The sequence below is a fragment of the Triturus cristatus genome, chromosome 11 (genome assembly GCF_964204655.1).
Source record: "Triturus cristatus chromosome 11, aTriCri1.1, whole genome shotgun sequence".
Taxonomy (NCBI): Eukaryota; Metazoa; Chordata; class Amphibia; order Caudata; family Salamandridae; genus Triturus; species Triturus cristatus.
In genome coordinates this window covers 830,741,608-830,767,242 of record NC_140594.1, presented here as the reverse complement: position 1 = coordinate 830,767,242, position 25,635 = coordinate 830,741,608, and positions in this window count along the sequence as shown.

The following is a 25,635-nucleotide window of genomic DNA, read 5'->3' as shown; positions in this document are numbered from 1 at the left end:
GACCCGGAGGTATCAGAGCGCTTTACATGAGGATCAGTGAGTTACAGGTTCCACAATTACATAGACAAGTACAGACATAGGAGAAAAGAAGAACCATGAGATTACACAATAATGTGAGATTATTAGCCAGTACACACATTTTATGGGGAGTGAAGAGGTAGAGGGGGAATAGTTAACCGGGATAGGCAATGCAGGTAGGAAAACACAACGGGGAAGCGAGGAAAACAATGTCCGATGGCCGGCTGGGTAGGTGCCAGCCGAGGGGTGAACCAGAGCCAAACTCCTCTATAGCATCATATGACAGCTCCACCGGGCATCAGCCAAAGTTGCTCAGGCACCGTGGCTTTACATGAGGATCAGCGAGTAACAGGTTACAAAATTACATCATTTATAGGAGCCACGAAAAACGTAAAGAGGAAAACAGTGTTTACACAGTAACAAGAGATATTAACGTATCAGCTGGAAAGGGGAGGTAGCCACAGGATCACGGAGCAGATGGGGGGCAGATGGGGCATTGGCCCCTAATCTGCCCCTTTGGGGGGCGGAAAGACCACTAGATACCAGTAAAAAGAAAGGGTGGGACTGCCCAAAACAGGCATGCCCATTCCCCCACCCCCTGCAATCATTACAGTCTTTCCCCCCCCCTGGGGGGCAGATGGGGGCAGTATCCCACAATCTGCCCCCCCGGGGGGCAGAAAGCCCACTAAACACCAGGGATTTTTTATTGCACCTTTTTTTAGGGTGGGGGCTGCCCAAATACTTGGACCTCCCACACGAGTGAGGCACCATTTTTATCGGGAGATCCAGAGGAACGCTGGGTTGTAGGAAATTTGTGTCAGCCCGGTGATGCCACAACTTTCCCACACAAAAATGTGTGAAAAAAGGGATTTTTTTCAGCTAAAATTGAGGTTTGCAGGGGATTCTGGGTAAGGAAACCTTGGGGGATCCACCCAAGCCATACCTCCCTGGAATCCCCCGGGTGTCTAATTTTTAGAAATGTGTGGGTTTGGTAGGTTTCCCTAGGTGGCCGCCGAGCACGGGGCCAAAAACCCAGGTGACCCCCCTTGCAAAACCAGGTTGTTTTGTGATAGGCAATTTTGATGTCGCCTCCCTACGTTTTGTGCCCTTACCTGTCGCTGGTATTTGGGCCTCACACACAAGTCAGGCACTGTTTTTATCTGGAGACCCGGGGAAACGCTGGGTGGTAGGAAATTTATGTCAGCCCGGGGATGCCACAACTTTCCCACACAAAATTGTGTGGAAAAAAGTACATTTTTCAGCTAAAATTGAAGTTTGCAGGAGATTCTGGGTAAGGAAACGTTGGGGGATCCACACAAGCCATACCTCCCTAGAATCCCCTGGTTGTCTAGTTTTCAGAAATGTGTGGGTTTGGTAGGTTTCCCTAGGTGCCGGCAGAGCTATGGTTCCTAAACTACAGCACTTTGCCAAAAAAGGGTCCTTTTTCACTGTGAAACAGAGGTGTGTCCACGTTGCGTTTTGTGCCGTTTCCTGTCGTGGGCACTAGGCTGACCCACACAAGTGAGGTACCATTTTTCTCGGAAGACTTTTGGGAATGTGGGGTGGGTGGAAATTTGTGGATCCACGGAAATTCCAGAATATTGCACCACAGAAATGTGGGGAAAATGTGTTTTGTTTGACAATATTTTAGGTTTGCAAGGGATTCTGGGTAACAGAACCTGATGGGAGGCAGTCAAGTCACCCCATCCTGGATTCCCCTGGGAGTCTAGTTTTCAAAAATGTATAGGTTTGCTAGGTTTCCCTAGGTGCCGGCAGAGCTATGGTTAAAAAACCACAGCTAGGCACTTTGCCAAAAAAGGGTCATTGTTCACTGCAAAACTGAGGTGTGCCCACGTTGCGTTTTGCGCCGTTTCCTGTCGCGGGAACTAGGCCGACCCACACAAGTGAGGTACTATTTTTCTCGGAAAACTTTGGGGAACGCGGGGTGGGTGGAAAATTGTGGATCCACGCGGATTCCAAAACTTTCCACCACAGAAATGTGGGGAAAATGTGGTTTTTTTTACAATACTTTTGGTTTGCAAGGGATTCTGGGAAACAGAACCTGGTGGGAGGCAGTCAAGTCACCCCATCCTGGAATCCCCTGGGTGTCTAGATTTCAAAAATGTATAGGTTTGCTAGGTTTCCCTAGGTGCTGGCAGAGCTATAGTTCAAAAACTACAACTAGGCACTTTGCCAAAAAAGGGTCATTTTTTACTGTGAAATTGAGGTGTGACCACGGTGCGTTTTGCGCCGTTTCCTGTCACGGGCACTAGGTCGACCCACACAAGTGAGGTACCATTTTTATTGGGAGGCTTAGGGTAATTCAGATTTGTAAAGCAACTGTTATTACCTATTGACTTTCGATGCATTCCTGCCTTCCAAATGAAAGACATTGTGTAAAAAATAAGTCATTTTGAAAAATGACCGATAATTCTCATGCTAGTATGAGTATTCCCAGTTTCGAAAATGTGCAAATATCTGTTTCTAAACTCTATAATTTGTTCCCATTTCAGAAATACATAGGTGTTTTTCATACCGATTTTTCCATGTATACATTTTCCCCAGAATAATTGATATATACCCAGTACATAATAAAAAGCCATTTGAAATTGCTGCTTAGTTTTTGACTCTGGGTTCGTCGGGTTCTTGGTGAACCTACAAGTCCTATATATCCCCACAACCAGAAAGGTCCAGCGGAGTTAATGGTATATTACTTTCAAACAGCTGTCATAATTAGAAGAAGTTACAAATGAAAACGTTGACACAAAAGGATGTTTTTTCAACTAATGTTCAATTTTTCCTATATTTAACTGTTAGTTTCTATAATGAAACCTTGATGGATCTACACAAATGACCCTTTGCTGAAGTTAGAATTGTGTCTACTTTTTTTAAATGTATAGGTTTCCAGGATCCATTATTGCTTTCATACCCATTTCTGCCATTAACTGGAAGGAGGTTGAAAGCACAAAAAATAGCAAAAATAGGCTATGTCCCAGAAAAATGGCCAAACTGTGTAAAAAATTTTGGGTTTCTGACAAACGTCTGTCATTCCCTAAAAGCTGGGAAAATGGTGATTTCAGCCCCACAAAGCCGTTTTTGATACCATTTGCAGGGAAAAACACAGACGCTTTCATTTGCAGCCCTTTTTTCTCATTTTCCCCCCAAGAAACAAAATTTAGCTGTATTTTGGCTAATTTCTGGGACCCCTCCAGGGAAATCCACAAACCCTGGGTGCCTTTACAATCCCCATGATGTTGGAAGAAAAGGACGCAAATTTGGTATGGATACCTTATGTGGTCAGAAAGTTACAGGGGCCTAAGCGCGCACTAGCCAAAATAGCCAAAAAAAGGCTTAGCACAGGGGGGGGGGGGAAAGGCCTAGCAGCGAAGGGGTTAATAGTTTCGTCATTAAAATGCCATACTGGAAGAGTACTTGGGTGATTTGAGAGTACATGAACATTGGACTTACCAAGGCTGTGCAGGACCTCTGGCAAGACAAGAGACCACAGAATTGGGAGGGTGCAATACCTGTGTAACTGCACTCAGTGGACATAGGTGCACCAAATGTTTACGAATTTTGGGGCATATCAACAACAACCGGCGATAATTATCTCTAAGCGCACTTAGCGCTAGGATAATTATCGCCGGCTAGCGTGAATTTTTATCGCTGAGATAGCGTGCTATTAGCAACGCTTATCTCAATAGCGATAAAAATCTGCACGCTAACAGGCTAACGTGAGACTATCGCTGGAAACCCAGCGATAATCTCACATTACCTTGTTGATAGGGACAGGCAAACTTAGCCATGATATCCTCCTTCCATAGGATATCATGGCTAAGTCAGAAAAATACCAGATGTAAAAAAGCAGCGTTAACCGTGGTTAGCGCTGCTTTTTTTGTCTCTAACAGGGTTAGCGACATTCTTGATAATAGGAGAAATGTCGCTTAGCGACATTTCTCCTATTATTTTACTCTGGAACGCCCCCTTTGCATCTCATTAGAGATGCAAGGGGAAGCGTAGAGTAAAAGGGTGCTAACATGCAAATTTGCATGTTAGCACCCTGTTGTTGATAGGGCGCTAGTTTTATCTCTCCTTTTTTGGCTTTTAAAGCCAAAAAAGCAGAGATAAAACCCTTGTTGATATGCCCCATAGATTTGTATTCAAACAGCCTGTTGATAACGTGGTAGAGATAAGAGCCAGAAGATTTGGGGGCATATCAACAAGGGCTTTATCTCTGCTTTTTTGGCTTTAAAAGCCAAAAAAGCGGAGATAAAACTAGCGCCCTATCAGCAACAGGGTGCTAACACGCAAATTTGCATGTTAGCACCCTTTTACTCTACGCTTCCCCTTGCATCTCTAATGAGATGCAAAGGGGGCGTTCCAGAGTAAAATAATAGGAGAAAGGTCGCTAAGCGACATTTCTCCTATTATCAAGAATGTCGCTAACCCTGTTAGAGACAAAAAAAGCAGCGCTAACCGCGGTTAACGTTGCTTTTTTACGTCTGCTAATTTTCAGACTTAGCCATGATATCCTATGGAAGGAGGATATCATGGCTAAGTTTGCCTGTCCCTATCAACAAGGTAACGTGTGATTATCGCTGGGTTTCCAGCGATAATCTCACGTTAGCCTGTTAGCGTGTAGATTTTTATCGCTATTGAGATAAGCGTTGCTAATAGCACGCTATCTCAGCGATAAAAATTCACGCTAGCCGGCGATAATTATCCTCACGCTAAGAGCGCTGAGCGATAATTATCGCGGGTTGTTGTTGATATGCCCCCTTGGTTTGCAATGTCAAAAAACTGGCGTAAGGGAAAAAGGAATGTAAAGCACGTAAATAGCTCAAAGTAAATTGTAAGAAAGTAACAATCCAGAAAACCCACCCCACCCCTCCTGGGAACTTGTCCGTTTGCGACCTGAAAAATGCTCTGTACACCTGGCTCATAATACCTTGTTCTTTCTAATTCCAGTCTAGAATAAGCAGTGGAGCTGCTTCATAATATACACATAAATAATTACTTGTTTTTCATGTAGCGTTTCATAGCTCACATCTGCTGTTTCTATGCACTGTACTTTTTCCAAGGTGACCTCGGAATGATGGCTGGACGCACCTTCTTCAATAGGATTTGAACTCGTGAACTTCCAATTACCAGCACTGTCAGAAGCGACAATTGAACTTACAATGCTGCTAGTTGTGTGGGGCTTACCCCCTATATATATTCACTGTCATTGAATTAGATGAGTTAGTTTTAACTGTATTGACGATGTGATGTAAAATATTGCTTTTTAATAAGCCCTGTTAGTTTTGTTTAGCCGCATAGGTTTGGTGCATTGACACAATGTAAATATCTACAAATCAGACATTGGATCAGGGAAAATTGCTAAAATTCTCTTTCGCTGAAGGAAGCCTATAGAAGATGTTAAATCAGGTCATACAATTGCGCCCGTACTTCGTACAAATTAATGCAGTACATTCCATTTTACATTTTTCATTTGATAACAGAGAGATGACCAGCCCACGAAAGAAGAAGGTAATTCTGAAAAAATATTAAAGTAGCCTGCATGCAAAAGCTCATAACTTCTGGGAGATGCAAAAAATCCAGAGCAGCAAGATCATTAGATAAAAGAGATAGGGTCAGGAGATTAACTTTCTTTAATAAAATGTCTGCAATCTATTATATCTGATATGATACATTTTTTATAGCGATAGACTAATCCTGGAAAATAGTCCTGTGATTGCCATTTCAATTTAGATTCAAATTTAACCCTATTGAATTACAGCTTTGCCACTGGCTGCACAGCACCAGACACGTCTTGTTTTTACCTTGCAAGTCTGAGTCAAGGTAATAATTGGTTTTAAATATTCATGCTGGCTCATATCCATTCCAATGATCTGTGTGTTATTTAAAGGTTTAGTGAAAAATGATATCTTTCTGGGGATGAGGATGTTTCATATTCCTTGCTGAGAGTTTTCATCTGAAGAAGAAACTTCAGCAAACTTACTGTTGAGTTGCCTTTCCCATAGTTTACAAGTGTCACTGTAAAGTGTGATCCACATAGGTTTCTCTAAACACTAGTTATGGAGCTGACCTTGCAAGGTTGCAATCATAATACACCGAGATCATCCAGCACTCACAACAACCAGTGCTTAATTTGTGCTTATGGTTGCAGGTGGTTTGCAACTGCCCTCATTTTTGGAACCAGGATTTTTTTTTTCTATCATCAGACTTTGACCTAGAACAAGAAAAAGAGATAGAAATGTAGGAAGAGTGAAGAAGGGAAAGATAAAAAAACAGTAACAAAGGTTGAAGAGAAGACAAAAATCTGCAGGAGAGAGACAAAAATACAGGAGGAAAGAGGCATGAGGTGAAATCAAGACTAGCCAGCACTGGTATTTGGCAACCTTGCTTTTCTGTAATGCTGGCAGCAGGGACCCAAGAAAACTCTTTGGATTCCAGTGCGTAATATTTTTATTTATTTATGTATGTATCTATGTATGTATGTATTTGTTTTTTTAACGATTTTTATGTATTTATTTATAAAAAAAAATTAAGCACTAACAATCGCACATCATAAATCTGAATCCGTCCCTTCAACAATTTTTTTTTTTTGCATAGGTTTATATAGTGCGAACTTGACCTGAATCCAATCAGGTATCAGAGCGCTTTACATAGCACCAGTTATGTTACATGAGGACACACATTCATTTTTTGTTAGGCACGGGGAGATTAAGTGATTTGCCCAGAATCACAGGATGTTCCGCGTCATTACCGAGACTCGAACCCAGTTCCCCAGGTCCGAGGTAAAGCGCACTAGCCATTAGGCCATGATATACTCCCATCACACACATCACTTTAACTATAGTTACACACCAAACAACATAATGTAATTCCCAAACCTACAGCTGGAGATCTACACCTCCACTTATCCTATGTATTCTGTGTGGACATTTCTGCCATGAGGGTGGAGATCTCTGTGCATGCAGACATATCTGGGGCTCAATAAGGATGCGGAAATGCATATATGGTTGGGAGATGATTAGTTGCTCCCACACACTGCTCCAACCGCGTTTTCCTTAACCCAAGGATAACACTACCTGCCGCTGTCAACAATTCTCAACAGAGGTTCCCCCTAGGCAACCAGAGAACATACAGCGTACCCTCCTGTTGAATGCAACTCTTTCAAATATGTGCACATACCAGGTGGCAAACCTCATGACCACTGGGCATTTCTGTGTGAATTTAACATAATTCTGCCCTCCTTATTTTGATTCTTGATATTCTGCTTTTCAGAGTTAATTGATATATGTGCTGTAAATACAAAAAATGTTTGCATTTGTTTCATTGGGTAACATGCCTGACACACTATATTACTTTCCTCTGGTGTCAACCTCCTCATACTTCTACCAACAAATAATTTCTTTCTTTCATCGCTTCAACTCATTTTCTTAATTGACGATCGCTATTTCCATCCCGCCTACCCCCCTGCAAATCTCCTTAGGCATATACCCCAATCCAATATGGCGCCCAGCGAAAGCACCTTGTTACTTCCGGGTCACGAACCGGAAGTTCTCACACACGACTCCTTTTCACTGCTCGTTGCTACGGGCTGTCATTACCACCATAACATGGACACCAGCCGCACCTGGCATTAGCCGAGACCAGAGGTAAGAGACACCAACCCACGCTCCCGCCTTCCCCCTCCCCGCCTCCTTGCATTATCTGACTCCCTCCCGCTTACACGTTTCTATGCTTGTTCCCCCTTGTGCTTTCTCCGTATTTTAGAAATCTTCGGGTTCACAAACCCCCGCTCAAAAATACCACTTTACTTGAATACCTGGTAAGGAATTCCTGATCCTGCTTAATAATTAAATCGAACTTGCTCACCTTACCGTTTTAGAGCATGCGTATGCCTTGCATCACTCTCAACACTGTTCTGAACTCCGTATAGGCTAGCATTCACGTGTGGCATAGACTACCGACAGTATATATAAAATCTAAGAGCACTGCTTTCACTCGGCGATAGTCCCACTATATAAATCATGTGCTCACTTCTTTGACAGAGATCGTACCACCGACGAACTATCACCTGTACCACTTAACCTTTATTTGAAACTTTGCATGTCACTTTATCCCCTTTTTTCAAAAATGTATAACTAGACTTTGTGACCCATGACGCGCCGGTACCTCAAACTACACGCAGTCACTGATTCACTTTTTCGGCACCACATACCTTTCTATCCGTTATCACATCTCACTTTTAAAAAAATGTATATGAATAGACCTTGTGACCCATGACGCGCCGGTACCTTAAACCACACGAAGTCACTGACTCACTTTTTGGCGCCAAACACCATCTTATCCTTTCTCATTAAGACATGACTAATGCCAACTTTCCTCTCTTTATTTCGTGCCTGACCCGGCAACCTTGATGTGGCCTTCTCAATTCTTACTGTAACTATATTTTTATCTTATATTGTGCATTATAAATGACACTCTGCCTTTGTTTTAAACATATACCCGTAATGCCGAATGTGGATATCTACTACTTTCTTATAAATGTTGATAACTGATTCTATACGTCTTATGATCGCGTCATTTCAATTCAAACCATGGAAACGTTTAACGACATAAAATTATTACTGTTGACTCGATCACTCTGCTCCTATCTGACCTACAATTCCTTTTCTATTCTTTCTCCATATGACCGGTTGACGTCGAATTCAAACAATGTAATTGGTACTATGTTTTTTTTCGCAAACATACACCCTGCTAACCGGGAACTGTTTATTAAACTGTAAAATGTAATTTGAACTGTAAAATGTTAAACCTTCTCCGCCAAATATACCCACTTCTCGTTTTCTACTCTCAACATTCTAATCACATCGCCTATCCTTTCCTACCAAACTTACCATACTCTGCATAACCATCTCACTATACTTCTGTCTCCCTCACCCATACACTTCCGTTCTTAAACACGCCACACACATTGCTTCCCTTACTCTTACTAACCTGCCGCATGCCTACCCTGATCCCCTTCTCACTTTTCTTTCACTTTCTCTTCCCACACCTATTTTTCCTCCCACTTAACGCTTCGCCTCTATATTTACCACCCACTATTATGTACATGATATACACATGACTCGCCACACCATGTCTTCATCAACCTTGGTTTCACATTGTATATGTACAGCCCTGAGGAAGCCCCAGGCCTGATGGCCAATTAGGGGGCGAAACACGTGTTGGCTGTGCCATCCTTTCTTCGTTTGCAGCTACTAATAATAAAAAATACAAACATTCACCGGATCTATTTGCATTAATTGGATTTTTATCCCAAGCAACGGAAATTTTACACTCTAGCCCAGATACACCATCAAAAAAATACTAGTTAATGGTAAATGGGAGAGAGAGCGGGGAAGTGGTGGGAAATTAAAGAATAATAACTGTAAAATGGGTGGAGTTATGGATTATTCAATGATCGGTTTTGGAGGGACAAGCTGAAACAAGGCACACCCGCCTAACAGTATGACTGTTGCAATTCAAAAACATTGATTCCAAAGATACCACATTCCTTAAAGCCCAGTCTTGAAGACAGTAAGGCAACACATATGACCAAGCACTGGCACTGCAACACATATCCAAAGTGTTAGAAATTTGGAATCAAATTGGCAGAGTTAGGCACCCTTTCCAAGTAGGGACCACAATTCTAGCCTGGGCAAATCACAACACATCCTAAATTATTCTGTGCCCACCCTCTGGTAGCTTGGTACTGAGCAGGCAGACTTAAATTAGAAGGCAATGTGTAAAGTATTTGTGCAATAACTCACATAGTAACACAGTGAAAACCCCCCAAAAAAATCTCCACACCAGGGTAGAAAATTAGATTATACTTTTCTAAATAAAATAAGACACAAAACAACACAAATCCAATAGGTAAGAGATGAGATATGAACTTTGAAGGAATAAATGTCAAAGTAGCCCTTAGAAGGAAATATCACTTAAAGGGTTAACTGGTCATGCTGGACTGGGACAAAGTCAAGTGTTTAGGCCAACCATATGGGAGCAAGGGCTGGATACAGGGTCCCCCTTAGGCCCACAGAACAAAAGTTCCTGTCAAATGATGCTCTGGAGATCCCCAATGCAGCAGTGGTGATGTAATGAGGGCCGTGAGAAAAGCGTTGGTCCCGGTGTGTGGCTGGTCCGAGTGTGATGTAGCAGCTCCGGTGCAATGTGCAGACCCGATTCCAGAGACATGAGACAATAAATCAATAACACTGCAGCACACCCTAGGTCCACTTCCACGGGTCTAGGACTGGGTTGGCGCCTCTTCGCAGGACAGACTCACCACCAGATGAGCCCAAGAGTTGGAAAAGAAGAGCTACAAGTCTTTTGTGTCCCTGAAACTTAGGCAACAGGAGGCAAGACTACAGTTGTGGTTTTAAATTGTGAGTCCAGTTAGAGGTCATAGGGCATCCCACTGCTAACCTACGGGAAGATAGGCCTAGCAGTAGTGAAAAACAAATGTTATAGTTTTTCACTACCAGGACATGTAAAGCTTAAAAGTTAATATCCAACGTTTTAAATACACTGCACCCTGCCCTTAAGGCTGTCCCGGGCCTACCGTGTGGGTGACTTAAATGTATTAAATAGGAAGGTTTATGGCCTGGCAAGAGGTTTTAGTTGGCAGGTCAGCATGGAAGTGTGAAACTATGCCTACAGGCTCTGCAGAGGAAGGCCTGCAACATGGTTCAGGGGCTACTTATGTGGGTAGCAAAATCAGCGCTGCAGGCCAACTAGTAGCATTTAATTTACAGGCCCTGGGCACATATAGTTGGATTTACTAGGGACCTATAAGTAAATTTAATTTGTCAATTGGCTATGAGCAAATGTTACCATCCATTAGGGAGAGAGCACATGCACTTTAGAACTGGTTAGCTGCGGTAAAGTGCTCAGTTATAAAGCCAGCAAAAAACAAGTTTGAAATATGGAAGAGGGGGGCAAAAAGTTAAAGGTGAGACCACACTAATGCGGTCAGGTCTAATGCATAGAATATTTTAGGCAATTAAAACATTGTATATCATTATTTAAATTATTTTTAATGTAATAATAAACTTAATATACAAATAAAACTACATTAAACTTATACACTTTTTTAATTAAAAAAAGTGTTGAATTCATTATAAATAAGTCAAAATGTTAGTCAGCATTTGGTAAATTATTTAATTTGAGGAGCAAAGTGCTGCAAAATTGCATTTATTTATCTCTAGCCTAATATTAAATATTTTAAATGAATTTTTATTTGCATCCTACGTTAAAATATTTTTATTTTGTTTAAAAAAAACGAATGCATACTATTTCCTTCTCTGTGAGCATTTGATGCATTCTTTTATTTTTAGATCCGTCTACAGAAGTTTTAGCTGTCTTCCAGAGCCAAGCAATCAACAGTAAAATAGAAAGACAATGGATTTTGCTCATTCCCTTTTAGTTATGTGCTGCTGTGAGTCCGCCTCTTGTCCTTTGCTTGAGGAAAGTGTATTTCACAAGACAGTGTCATGACTGTCTTGTCGTTTTGCCATTGGTGCATTAGGTGTAAGAGTGTGCATTTCTTTCATTTACTGATCTGCTGGTATACTGGAGAGATGTAAGAATACATAGATAATTATCATATATAAAGCAATATATTCCAAAATACTTTATTGAATAGGAGATGAGATCGTTTTAAAAACCGAAGATGTAGCTTATAAATAGATAGTGACAAGGGAAATTACCACATTTGCCTGGAAAACAAAACTACAGGCTCTCACACATCCACAATAAAATAGTCACTTACTTGATAAATCAATCTATAGCAATAAAAAAGAAACCAGAGTGTGAGGTGGGGGAGATAGGCTGGGGTAGGTGAGAGAAGTATAAAGAGAGGAATAATATTTACAAGAGGTATGACTAAGACATTTTACAAAAATATCAGCCACAGAATAATAGTGCAATCATCGTGGTAATCCAACATAACAGCATAAACCATCACCTCTAATTTAGTGGCAGAAGGGTTATTCCTTCACAATTTGGGGGCATATTATCAAGAAACTGCATTAAAATTATCGCCGCGTTAGCGGCAGAAAACTGACGCTAAAGCGGCGATAATGGGCTTGATAATATGCCCTTGAGAATTCCCATAGAAGCCCATGTTCTGGTGTCAACATGGGCTTCTATGGGAATTCTCTGCGGCATATTATCAAGCCCATTATCGCCGCTTTAGCTGCAGTTTTCTGGCGATAATTTTAACGCCGTGCTTGATAATATGCCCCTTGGATGGATATCCCATTAGCTTTATTACAGGTGCCATAGGATTTATTGTACTTGTCATTATGCACATGGGCTATCGTCACGTTTGTGATGCATTAACCCCTCTACCAAACTCTAGATCAGCCCCCAAGTCTTGGAGATCCATCTGAAGCTAGAACAGAGCCCTATACCCTATTAATACCATTTAAAAGGTTCTAGGGCAGCAATATTCCGGTGGAGAAAAGGTTCTTGAATAAGGTAGCAAATCTATCAGCTACAGCAATAGAATTTGTGAGAAAATGGCCACTTTCATCTCCAACTGCCACAGTTGTTAAATGTGACTCACAATGCGCAATTGTGCAGCTTGGCCATGGATACACTGTTTAAATTTGACTAGGCCATTCTCCTCGGTTTGTATGGTAAATAGGGAGTTTAGCTGCTTCCAGAGCCTGTTTGTTTGTCAGATTGGGGTCTGCGATAAAGTGTGAGGTTAGGGTCTCAATTCTAGCTTCTAATGTTACTTATTAATCTTTATTTTGGTGGTTAAGATTAATAGAGCCCAGTGGTGGCTGATGACCTTTAAAAGTGGTGGGGTGTAACCTTTGGCTCGAATTCCAATGAGCGAGCCTGACTTCTCAGTGGGTTCGGGCGTCAGAATGCTCACACTCTCAGTCCCAATATGGCTCACTCTGTCTTACTCGGTCTCATTCTCACTCTGACTCACTCACTTAGTCTCACTCATTCTCATTCATTCTCACTCAGCCCCACTCATTCACACACAATCAAACACACTCTGACTCACCTATCTCACCCCCAGTCTCACTCAATCTCACTCGTTTCCACTTAGTCCCACTCATTCTCACTCACTCTGTCTCGTTCATTCTCCTGCTCACTCAGTCTCCAGTCTCACTCGTTCTCTGACTCAAACAGACTGTTACTCACTCAATAACGCAATCTTACTCATTCTGCGTCAGTCTCACTCAGTCACAATCATTTTCACAGATTCCCAGTCCGTCAATCAATCTCACTCTGATTCATTCACTCCCACTGACTCACCTAGTTTCAATCATTCTCACTCATTCCAACTCAGACCTGCTCATTCATCTCTGACAAAATCAGTCTCAGTGATTCTCACTCTGTCTCACTCATTCTGACTCACTCAGACTGTGACCTAGTCAGTCTTACACACAGTAACAATCACTATCATTCTCTCTCGCATTAACACTCACTGTCTGTCAGAACCTTGCTCAGCGGGCCACTGGGCAAGTAGGAGCTACTAGGCCCAGACGTGGAGTCTGAGGCCTTTTACTCCTGATGTCCCAGGATCCAGTCTGCTATGTGTCTGGAGAAACTGGGCAAGTACCCCTTCAGCACTTGTATTTCAGTTGTAGCATGGGTCGAGCAGTCCAAGGTTTATCAGGGGTAAATAGAAGGGTGAGATCTTAATCTCACAGCTTAAAATATGTGCAGCAGCAGCAATAAATGACTGTCTAGTCAAATACCTGTGTTAAAAAAAAGAGGTATTTATTTTACAGCTACCACCAGAAAGGTAAATAGCACTTTCACAAACATCTTCCACAATCCCCTGTGGTCTTGGCTCTAGTGTTGGTGAGGCAGTTCCCTGAATCCCACTCCCTCCTAGCTCCAGCTGTAGTAGTTATTCTCCATTTACTACAGGCAACATCAGGTGAAGCCCCACTGCTATGAGTCCGAGGAATTCCACTCCGACTTTGTATAAAATTCAAAGGTGTTCCAGCACCGCAGAGCTATCTGGCAAGCAAGATCCCTCAGGGCCAAGTGGCCTTACATCAGTCTTACCAGCACCTCCGTGATCAAAGCAACCAGAGTATCTATGTGCACCACCTCCGCTAGTTCTGCAGCAGCTGAATCCAGTAACGTATGCCACCCAGGTGGGCTGCGCTTAGTAGACCTCAAGTTCCTCACATGCTGTCGTGCAGCCGTGGCAACCAGAGATTTTTCACTGCTCATCCAAGCTGGGTAAGTTCTTTGGGACTTCCAAATGATGGGTGGTGAGGAGAGGAGTGTGAAAGTCCTGACGCTGACCCTCAGTAATTGTGCAGGCCCGCAGGGGTACCCACACTGGCCTCTCTCCTCCAGTGGCAATCCCGCCCAGGTCACACTTCTTGCTTGGTCCTGGTGCCCCACTCTGGCATACAGGATCACCATTTTTCCACTGCATATGGTCTCCAACCTTATCGACACAGCATATTTCTTCATGGAAACCCCTCCTTGCATATGGGGTCATTGGCTTACCGCCACACACAGACAATGGCACACTCAGCATGGCAATCTCTTTACAGCGGCCCTGTCTGGCACACAGAGGTGCCAGCTTTCCACTGCACATGGGCTACAGCCCAATCAGAATGGCATTCTCCTCAAAGTGGCCCGTTTGGCATACAGAATCACAGGTTCCTCACTGCACATGGACAATGAACTCTTCGTAGCAGCAACGATCACGGCTCACTACAAGGCGGCCCTCTTTTGGCAGACAAGGTTCACTGGCTTTCCCTGCACAAAGGCAACAACTTGATCAGTGCACCAGCTGTCCTCTCACACCTCGCTAAGGGAATCCACTCAAACCAGTTCCCCACTGGACTTTTCTCCTTCCAACCTTTTCCTCTTGTTCACATGGCACATGGGTTTTGGCCAGAAGGAAGGTGCTGGTGCTCCTAGCTCCAGGCCAATGGTCTTGGATTCCCTGGGTGATTACCCCTACCCAAACAGGAAGACCAGCTAGCATTGTCCCACAGTTCTGGTCACAGGCATAAGTCTTGCAGTGCTTCTCTTCCTTGCACAGCCCAACTGACTGTTTGACAGTTAAACATTTTGGGGGTCTCAATCTCCCCTTCTTATAGTCCATTTCCAGACTCCAAATGTGATTTAGTGTCTGAGTTTATTTTGTCTATTTTGGTGGTCAGCTTCACTTTAAGTACCCACTCCTCTGCCCTCTCTTCCTCCAGAAAGAAGCCTAGCACATCAGGAGTGACCCCAAAGCTGATAACCCCACAACACAGGCCATGGGAGTGACCAGGAGTTCTTTTTTTAATGAATCTTTTTTATTAATTTCTATAACAAAATCACATACACGTTCCATATAATCTTCCAAATTATTCCGCATAACACAATACAGTTACCTAGGAGGGAATAATCACACTCATAGCATTTCCATATCTCTTTCTCTGTTATTTTGTATTTCCAGTTCCACCGTTGGGGAGATCCATAGATTTACGCGGTACACATTCCATTTACCCCATTTCCTATGCCATTTTTTGGGACACCCACATGGCTTAAAGACTTCCGTCTCTGCAATCATGTACCTATCGAATTCTTTCAACCACATTCGGGGGGAAGGTGGCTCTGTCGCCCCCTACCTTCTCGCAATTTCTCGCTTGACCAGGGTGTAGCCTAATGTGGTCATTTGTTGCTCTACCTCTGTAAGGTCTGTTGGGGAACAAATGGTAAGGAGTCCTAGTTGTGGAGTAAGCTGTATTTCTTTCCCCAGGGCACTCTGGATATGTGTCTTTGTCCCCTCCCATAGTCGCCTTAGCTCATGGCACTCCCAGATCATATGATAAACGGTAGTCGGTCATTGGCAGCCTTCAAGGCAGAGCGTGTCCGGTCTTGCCCCCATCTTTACCAGGGCGGTACAAAAGGGGGTGGTGATGGACGGAGCATCAGAACCAATCAAACACTCACACCCAGTCAACAGATCTGGGTTTGATCCATCACCGTTCTTTAGCCCACTCTGCCACCCCAGTTCAGACATGGCCATATGCAAATCAGTCTGACCCTGTGCCTCATGGGAACAGTCCAGCCCGAACTGCCAAGCCATGCCTTCCCTGGATCAGAAACAAGCTTCCTAGGACCAGTTTCTGGCATTTCAGCCCTCTTCAGCCAGGCTTGCTTGAATCCAGTGGCAAAGTGAGCAAGGGACTCACGTCTGAGCATACTCTGCCAACTTATGGCGAACAAAGCGGTACAAAAGGGGGTGGTGATGGACGGAGCATCAGAACCAATCAAACACTCACACCCAGTCAACAGATCTGGGTTTGATCCATCACCGTTCTTTAGCCCACTCTGCCACCCCAGTTCAGACATGGCCATATGCAAATCAGTCTGACCCTGTGCCTCATGGGAACAGTCCAGCCCGAACTGCCAAGCCATGCCTTCCCTGGACCAGAAACAAGCTTCCTAGGACCGGTTTCTGGCATTTCAGCCGTCTTCAGCCAGGTTTGCTTGAATCCAGTGGCAAAGTGAGCAAGGGACTCACGTCTGAGCATACCCTGCCAACTTATGGCGAACAAAGCGGTACAAAAGGGGGTGGTGATGGACGGAGCATCAGAACCAATCAAACACTCACACCCAGTCAACAGATCTGGGTTTGATCCATCACCGTTCTTTAGCCCACTCTGCCACCCCAGTTCAGACATGGCCATATGCAAATCAGTCTGACACTGTGCCTCATGGGAACAGTCCAGCCCGAACTGCCAAGCCATGCCTTCCCTGGACCAGAAACAAGCTTCCTAGGACCGGTTTCTGGCATTTCAGCCGTCTTCAGCCAGGCTTGCTTGAATCCAGTGGCAAAGTGAGCAAGGGACTCACGTCTGAGCATACCCTGATCCATCACCGTTCTTTAGCCCCCTTTTGTACCCCCATCTTTACCAGAGCAGCTCCTGTCATGTAAGATCTGTGTAGAATTCGGAGTTGTATCAATCTAAATCGGGAGCTGATCGCTGCTTCTTTGGGTGACATTAATGCCGATTGCCAGTCGTCATCGTCAATGGGCCCCACGTCTCCCTGCCAATGCTCTCTAAGTTTGTGGAATGTGTCCGGTAGATTATTGCGGAACTTACTATAAGTTACCGATGGCTTTTGATTGGAGCGGTCCATCTAGCAGTCTATCCTCTAGCGGTGACGATTCTGTATGTCTGTGAGATCTGGTAGGGCTGTGGTGAGGGCATGCCTTACTTGTATATATCTGAAGATTTCCCTTTGGTTCATATCGTATTTTTCCCTCAATTCTGCGAACTCGAGGAGTGATCCTTTTTCAGTCAAATCCCCGACTGTGGAAATCCCTATTATATCCCACTTATCAAATCCAGGTTGGTTACATAGGAGCCCTAGTCTCTGGGTATACCATAGTGGCGTAGCTTTCGTTATGATATTGGACCATCCCAGTCGGGAGTTTGCCTGGTGCCATATTGTGACCATGTGTGAAGTGTGCCCAAAATACTTTTTCCTACTAGTTTTGGAGTATAGTGCCCCCAAGTATATGGACCGTTTGATATCTGTCTAATAAATAGACCTGGTCTACCGGGGAGTGGTACATGCAGTGGTTTATTACTACTAATTGCGACGCCCAATAGTACAGTCGAAGGTCCGGTAGGGCAATACCCCCATCATACCACCCCTTCGTCAGTTTTTTCATTGCGATATGGAAATTTCCCCCGTCCCATAGTAGCATCCGGATTTCACTTTCCACTCCCAAGAAGTATGTGTCTGGAACCCGATACGGGCAATTCTGCAGGATGTACAGAAAGCGTGGGAGAGCTAACATTTTAAAAAGAGCCGCTCGGCCAACTAATGAAAGAGGTAGAGACCTCCAGTGCTTTACGTCCGCTCGCAGCCTGGCCAGTGGTGGTATCAAATTGTGTTCATGAAAAAGGGTGAGATCTGAGGTAATATATATTCCCAGATATCGGAATCCCTCTGTGGCTATTTCCACACTGCATCATTTGGGAAGTCGTGAGACTGGACCCCGGAGTACAAACAGCACCGACTTACTCCAATCAATGGCGTATCCAGAATATTTCCCGAAATTTGTAAAGATGTTTAACACCCCATGGATAGACTTGTGTGGAGAGGCAAGGTACAACAGGATATCGTCTGCAAAGAGCGATATACGGTTGTCATGATCCTCTGCCCATTTCAGCCCTCTTATCATTACATCCCTCCGCACCCATGCAGCCAACGGTTCCAACATGAAGGCAAATATCAGTGGTGATAGGAGGCATCCCTGCCGAGTGCCTCTTCGGAGCCTGAAGACCAGGAGTTCTTACCTGGATGTGAGCTGCAGTGACATGTGTATCATGCCTCAGCCTTACTCTTCATGATTCTCATATTAGCCCAATTTAATTCCTTCCTTTTGACCCCTCTCTGACTCAAAGAGAACCCTTTGAAATGGACTGGAGAACCTGGCTCTCCCTGGCTCCAATATGTGCTGCTCCGCTTACAGGAATTCTGCACTAGACACATCTCTCTGGGGGGATTCCTCTACCTCCTCTCCTCATGTTTAACCAATCAGCAGATCTATCCATACTGGGAAAGGCCAATAACCACATAAAATTACCAAGAGAACTGGTTGAAGTATTCAACAGATACACAAATGAAACCTATTTCTTCATCCAGCTGTTTTGCAGGTAGAATATTCTCTCATTCACACTTATAGGGCATCATTGGGTGAAGGCGGTTGTAATCAATCACATTATAGACATGGATACTAATTTTAGTATTTCTTTGAAGGTCGACAGCTAACAATTCACCAGAACAGGCCCCTTCACAGCTTGATGTCATCTAAAGTCTCAGGTAGGGGCTATTGGAGCACAGGCGGTGTGTCATTATCATCTCCGCGAAGCAACATTGTGAGCCTTACAATGTAAGAGCCTACGTTGCTAGATCTGACAGAAGGTAAAGCCCAAAGTGATTTCTTCACCCAGATGATATGGAGCTTCAAGAAATCTCTTTACGGGTCATAACAGCCATGTTTCACACCATACAAGCAAAAAATTCAAGCCCATGCACTAAGAAAATAAGACCCTAGAGGCCAAAGTTCCAAACACTAAAGTGGACAACCCCTGAGGATTACCACCCCCAGTTCAGCCTAGATAGAAACCAGTCCTGAAATGTGCTACCTTCCATGCTGGAGGTAGAGCATCTGCAGCTTCAGAGGGCGGGGAACCCAGCCAGGTACCACCAACAGAACATACGCCCAGTCCTCGTGAATCTTGCAAAGAACTCTCACAATCAAAGGTATTGGTGGAAAGGCATAAAGCATGGAGCCCGGCCAACGTAATGACAATGCATCCAGCTGCCACTCCCTTGTGCATGGGTAGAATGTGCATAAGCGAGGCCGGTGGGCATTGTATTCATCCGTGAACAGATTCAGCGCCGGCATCCAAAACGGTCTTACAACTGACGGAACACAGCCACCCACAGGGAGATGGATGCCAAGTGAGGGAAGACCCTGCTCAGGCGATCCGCCATGCATTTCTCCTTCCCTGGAAGATGGACCGCCCTGGGCAACAAAACCGACCGACAAAACCAACACCTCTGCCCAGGACAGGTTTTCCTGTGCAAGGAGCCAAAGGGATCGAACCCTGCAACCCTCCTGATGTTTGAGGTAGCCCATCACCATCTGATTGTCTATTCAGACTAGAATATGATGCCCCGAAGGGCTGGGGCAAACTCCAGACAAGCCAGATAGATGGCCTTCATCTCCCGAAAGTTGGACGAGCAATCCACCTGCAGGCAATCCCACCAACCCTGCACAGACTCGGAATCCAATGTCGCCCCCCACCCAGGAGACTGACATCGGTCCTAATCAGCCACGAAGGGGACACCAGAAATGGAAGACCCTTGGAGAGACTGAACTCCACCAACCACCAACCCAGATCGGGCCGAATCTGCAGGATACAACCACAGGCATATCGTAATCCACGGAACAAGGAGCCCTCTGTGACAAGAGATGGATCACCAATGGGTACAGATGGAGATGCACCCTGGGAAGCACATTGATAGTTGCCTACATCAAACCCTGCACCCTCAACCACTGATGGACAGGGGCATATTCCAAGGCCAGGAGACAGCCCAGGTCCCTCCACAAGGTTGCCCTCCGTTCCGCAGGCAAGAACACCATCCCATTGACCATGTCCAGGTGATCCCCGATGAACACCAAGTACCAGGTAGGCTCCAGATGGGATTTCATGTGGTTGATCAGGAACCCATGATGGGCCAGGACCAATCAGACCCTCTGGACATGAAGAGTCCCCTTAAAAAAAAGAAGAAACGGAGATCAGCCAGTCATCAATGTACGGGAACACCCAAATCTCTTCCCTGTGCAGGATCCCGATCAAGGGGGCTAACACCTTCGTGAAAGCCCTTGGGGCAAAAAACAAACCAAAAGGGAGTACCTGGAATTAGAAGTGCTTGGCCCTCATGCAAAACCTGAGGAAACGTTGAGATGATGGGTGGATGGACACATGGAGGTAGGCATCAAGGAGACCCAAGGAAGCCACGACTTCCCCCTGAACCAGTAAAGGAAGGATTTCCTGCAAAGAGAGCATCTTAAGTTTAACACGAGGGATAAAGGAATTCACCCTCTTCAAATCCAATACCGGACGTAAGTGCCCAGAAATCTCACTCACCAGAAATAGGATGGAGTAAGCCCCAAAACCCCTCTGACAAACTGGAACTGGACGAATGGCCCCTTTGTCGAGAAGATCTTGAATGCCAGCCAACAGTGCCTCCCTCTTTTGCACGACTGAAGGCAGGGGAGAGGTAATGAAAGCGTCCAGATGAAGGGAGTCAGGAGTCGAAAACAATTGAGTAGCCTTCTCACACAATCAGCAGAGCCCACTGATCTGACAGTGAGCATTACCAGGCCTGGGCAATATTCAACAGTCACCCCCCTACTGGAGCCCTGACAGCCGGAATCTGAGGATAGGCAGGACTAGGATGCGGGGTAGAGTCAGCCTGCTGAGATCAGGATTTGTTGGAGAACTGGGTTACGAGGCCTTGACCCCGTCCTCAAAAAGGCATGCCCCCCTAGGAGTAGAAGTAGGAGCAAAAGCCCTCTTGGGACCAAAGAAACGGCCTCAAGAAGGATGGTCTGGTGCCAACAGCTTCCAGTCCTCAGCAGATTTCATCACCATATCCTCCAGAGAAGAACTAAACAGTTTGGTCCCCGAAAAATGTATCTTCATAAGAAGGACCTTCTGGTCAGCTTCCACCTTCCAATGACGCAGCCACACCTGACGACAAGCCTGAATAGCCGCACCACAGCCGTGGCCTCGGCTCCCAGGGTATCGAAGGTGATATCTGATAACAGCCTTGTATGTTGCTCCATGACCGCTAGAGTAGGCAGGACATCAGCCTCCTGTTCCAACAGTTCAACCAGAGATTGAAAGTCTTTAAACATAGACTGGACAGTATAAGACAAATAGGTGGAAGCCCTAATGGAGAAGCTGGCAGCAGCATAGGAACGCTTAACTGCAGCCTCTACTGTCTTATTGACAAGATCCGAGGGAGAGGCATCCTCTGAAATTATGGACCCATGAGATGCCAGTCCCACCATCAGGGAATCAACCTTCACGGAAGAGGGAAAATCTTTGGTGAAATATTGAATGGCTTAGCGCTTAGAGAGGTAACGTGGGAAAGCCTGCTTGTCCACTTCATGCCTCTCATTGTCGATCACCCTTTTGACTGAAGGATGTAAGGGTGAGGACTCGGGCTCCTTCCTCTGATACTGCATGAAGAAGTCCTCCACCAGCTCCTCCTCTGGATGTACAGAGAAGGCCATGTTGCCCTTGATGTGCTGTAGGACCTCCCTCAACTCTTGGCCCTGCACATATCTTTCCCTGAGGTCCCCCTCCTCACCCTCAATGCAGGGGGAGGATCCAGGCGCTGTTGTTTGGGGGAAGAGGGGCCATTGAGCTCCTTAAAGGCTGCTGCTACCGCAGCCTGAATCATGGACTGGATAGTCTGAAGAGACAGGGAATCAGCTATAGGCTGAGTGCTGGGCCCTACCACCACCGGAGGATCCTCAACAGGCTCAAGTGCTGGGACACACCACAGGAAAAATAGCAGGGGAAAAAAACCACACAAGAGCTGTCAGGCAGCCTGAAACAGGACTACACTGTCCAGTTAATATACTCCACAATGTTGAATGCTGTGAAGAAGAGCGGAGAAGCGAAAATCAGCCAGCAGCACCCGTTGCCAGGCAACCCAATCAAGCGGGAAGCTGGCCGTGTGAGGCGCCTCCCCCCTGGAGACAGGATAGGCAGGACGACCAGAGGACGTAAAGACCTCTGAGCGCCCTACTGCAACGTTAGGGTAAGAGACGCGGGAATGAGTGTCTTGTGTCTCATTCAGGAGGAGCAGCAGTCGGCTTCCACTGCCGGTGCCAGTATGTGGGGGAGGCATGAGCCGTGTCTCCCTGCCACCCAGCTCAGCCGTCGCATGCTCGCATCTCAGCAGGAGCCGAGAAGCGAGCAAAACAGAAGTAAGCCCAAAGTGCAGGGGCCACTGAGGGCAGACAAGCCGCTGCACGCTCGCATCTCAGCAGGATCTGAGACGCGAGCAAACAAAGGTAAACCCGCAGTGCAGGGCTGAACCACTGAGCCCGCCCATCTCCAGAGCCCACTTGTGCACGGCTGCGACAGCAGCAAAGCCCTATACCTCACAAGCACACTAGAGCAGAGCCGAACACCACAAGGTGTGGGTGGAGGGCGGTTATCACAGGAAATGAGCCAGCTCGGGCAGGGCCTCATCCCCAGGGTATCAGGTCCTGCTAGAGTAGGACCTTGCACTTACCTGAAACGCGCACTTGGAGAGTCAGCGCAGAACAAAAAACACAGAAAGTGGGATGGGCCGACCCTCCTCTTATACTGGGTCAAGGGTGATGGTGGCCGGCCATGTTTGGGAGGGATGGGAGGCATGGAATGCTGACTTTGCTTTGGAGGGTTCTGGTGTGGAACTGAAGCTCACTTTGCAACTCATGTGGCGAGGAAGACAATACTCGGAGCAATGAAGCAATGACTATTACCTGCAAGTAACTGGGGCAATCCCCTCTATTTCCTGGGAGGCCTTTTTTTAATTAAGATATTTTGCTGCCATGGGGCTAAATGTTCTGATAACCTTATAGTCTGCCATATCATGCTATACCACCGAATAAGTGGTTCTGTCGGGTATGACCGAACAATTGCTTTGTTTTGTGTTATGGATGAATCAAAAAAGGACCTAAGTACATTAATCAGATAGAAAAAAGCAAAACTAATCCTAAGAATAATTAAATTAACAGGACCACATAAAGCAATGACAGTGTACAAATCACAATAAAATCAGATTTGTAGGGTGGCAGAATGTTCTTTATATATAAATTGCCTCATTTATATCAACACCCATACCATTCTTTTTTTGCAAAGTATGGCTACCAAAGTTATAAAGATTAAAGTGAATTGGTGAATCAGTGACAAAGTGACACAGGTGACACAATTAGTGTACAATATATACAAAGTGAATACAAAAGTTTTTATATACAGAATAAAAGTCGGCCAGTATTTGAAAGAGCACAATGACCCAGTTTCCACGGAAAATTCAGATTCTATAAGAAAACGAGTCTTGAACTGGTCCTAGGTACTGTCGACGTTTCAACCCTATATATGCGATCTTAAATCGTCATGCGGGTCTTCATCAGGACTTAAATTTTGACAATGGCAACCTACAAAAGCAAGTAAAGTACGTGTCAAAGGCTGGTCCTGAATAGTCACAAGCATATGGTCCCAAAAATGCCAGAAATGGCCAAGACTCACCTAGCCGTTGGTCTAGGATGGTCTAGTGTTCATATTTAGTGGGTCCGATGCATTCATCCAGCATTCTACATTCCTAGATTTATATGTCATGTTGTTTGAAACTTTATTGAAACACTCGTCTTTTACATCTAATTCAAAAGGTCCAACGTGCTCCTTCTTTTGAGAGACCATGTTGTAACGTGATGGGTTCCAAATCATAGTGCTATTGTGACCAAATTCTGTTCATGTTTGTTTAGTGTGCACATTTTTATGCACAACGGTTGTATTAGGCTTTCCATATTGATGTACTCTGTATGACATCTCACCATGCCCTTTGAAACTTTACATCTAAATGAAAATGTTCAGTGTGCACCTTTTTGGGACGTGATATATTTTTCAAATTTGTTTTTGGATCATATAACTGTTTTACAAATTATAGCGTCACTGTTTTTAATGGTTGGCCCGATGTGACACAATTATTCGGGTTTGTATTGATGTTTTCGGATGTTTGCTTTACACAGAGCTTTGTGCAATATGTCATCAATGTTTCTCGAAATTTTATCAAAACAAATTGTTTTCAACTTTCAAATGAAAATGTTGAGTATGTCTTATTTGTAAAGAAAATATTTTTTTGTAATTTATTCTAATTCGTTACAACTGTTTTGGCACACATAACAGGGTGACAATGCTGAATCTTTGTTCACGTTCGCTTTCTGTTGAGTGTGTCTCATTTGTAATGCAAAGAATTTTGTATAATTTATTTAAATTCGTTGTAACTGTTTTGGCACATATAACAGCGTGACAATGCTGAATCTTTGTTCACGTCCGTTTTCTGTTGGAAATTATTAGGTACATCAGCAGTACGAGGGCACTAAAATGGGGAAATCTGTTTCCTTAGTGTGGCTCTCGTCGGAAATTCCGTTGCCTAGCAAACATCATGACACATTCCTCGTTAGTCATGAGAAGACTATACGTTTGACGTCAGTATAGAAAGTTGTACGGTCGAACAGCGACCGCGTTCTATCAGCGGTCTTAGATTCCTTTGACGCTGACTGAGTTGCGTAGCAACCGACTTGGCGTTTTTGACGTTTGACGTCATACAGGGAGGGACCTGGTTGCTTTCATATATCAGCTGGCCTGCCTTACGCGGGTTTCCCACAGTAACGAAAGGTGGTACAGAAGCGGGAATTAAGACCGCTCGGAAGAAAGTTTTTGCTCTCACCGAAAGTAAGTTTGCGAATAACGCGTTGAAGCATTTCTCCTTTCTGTTTGCCTTGCTAAGGTTATATAACTAAGCTTGCGCTTGTTATTTACCTTGTAGACGCAGTTAGAATCTTCTAATAACTCCAGTTTCAAATTGGATTTGACGGCTACCATTCGCTCTACTAAGTATTGTAGCTTACAAGTCAACTTTAAGGTGAGCCAATCGTCCATACCTAAAACTGGGACAACTATGTTTGAGCTTATTCTTTGTAAATTCGAAACCCAAGAATGAGCCTGTCACCATTATCCCCCTGTTAGGGATGTCTTTTAACCGGGCGTTTTGCGTAGCTCAAACAGACTTTTTGCATAACAATTGCCTTATTTTTCTGTACCATTTTTATGAGTGGTCTCTCATTTGAATTAGTCCTCATTAATTGTCAATCTCATCCGGATAATTAGGTTGTTAATATCTGAATCGATACGCACTTCCCTATTATGGTAAGAGCTTTAGTTAACCCCATGAGTTGCCTCCAAATTGGCCCTGGGT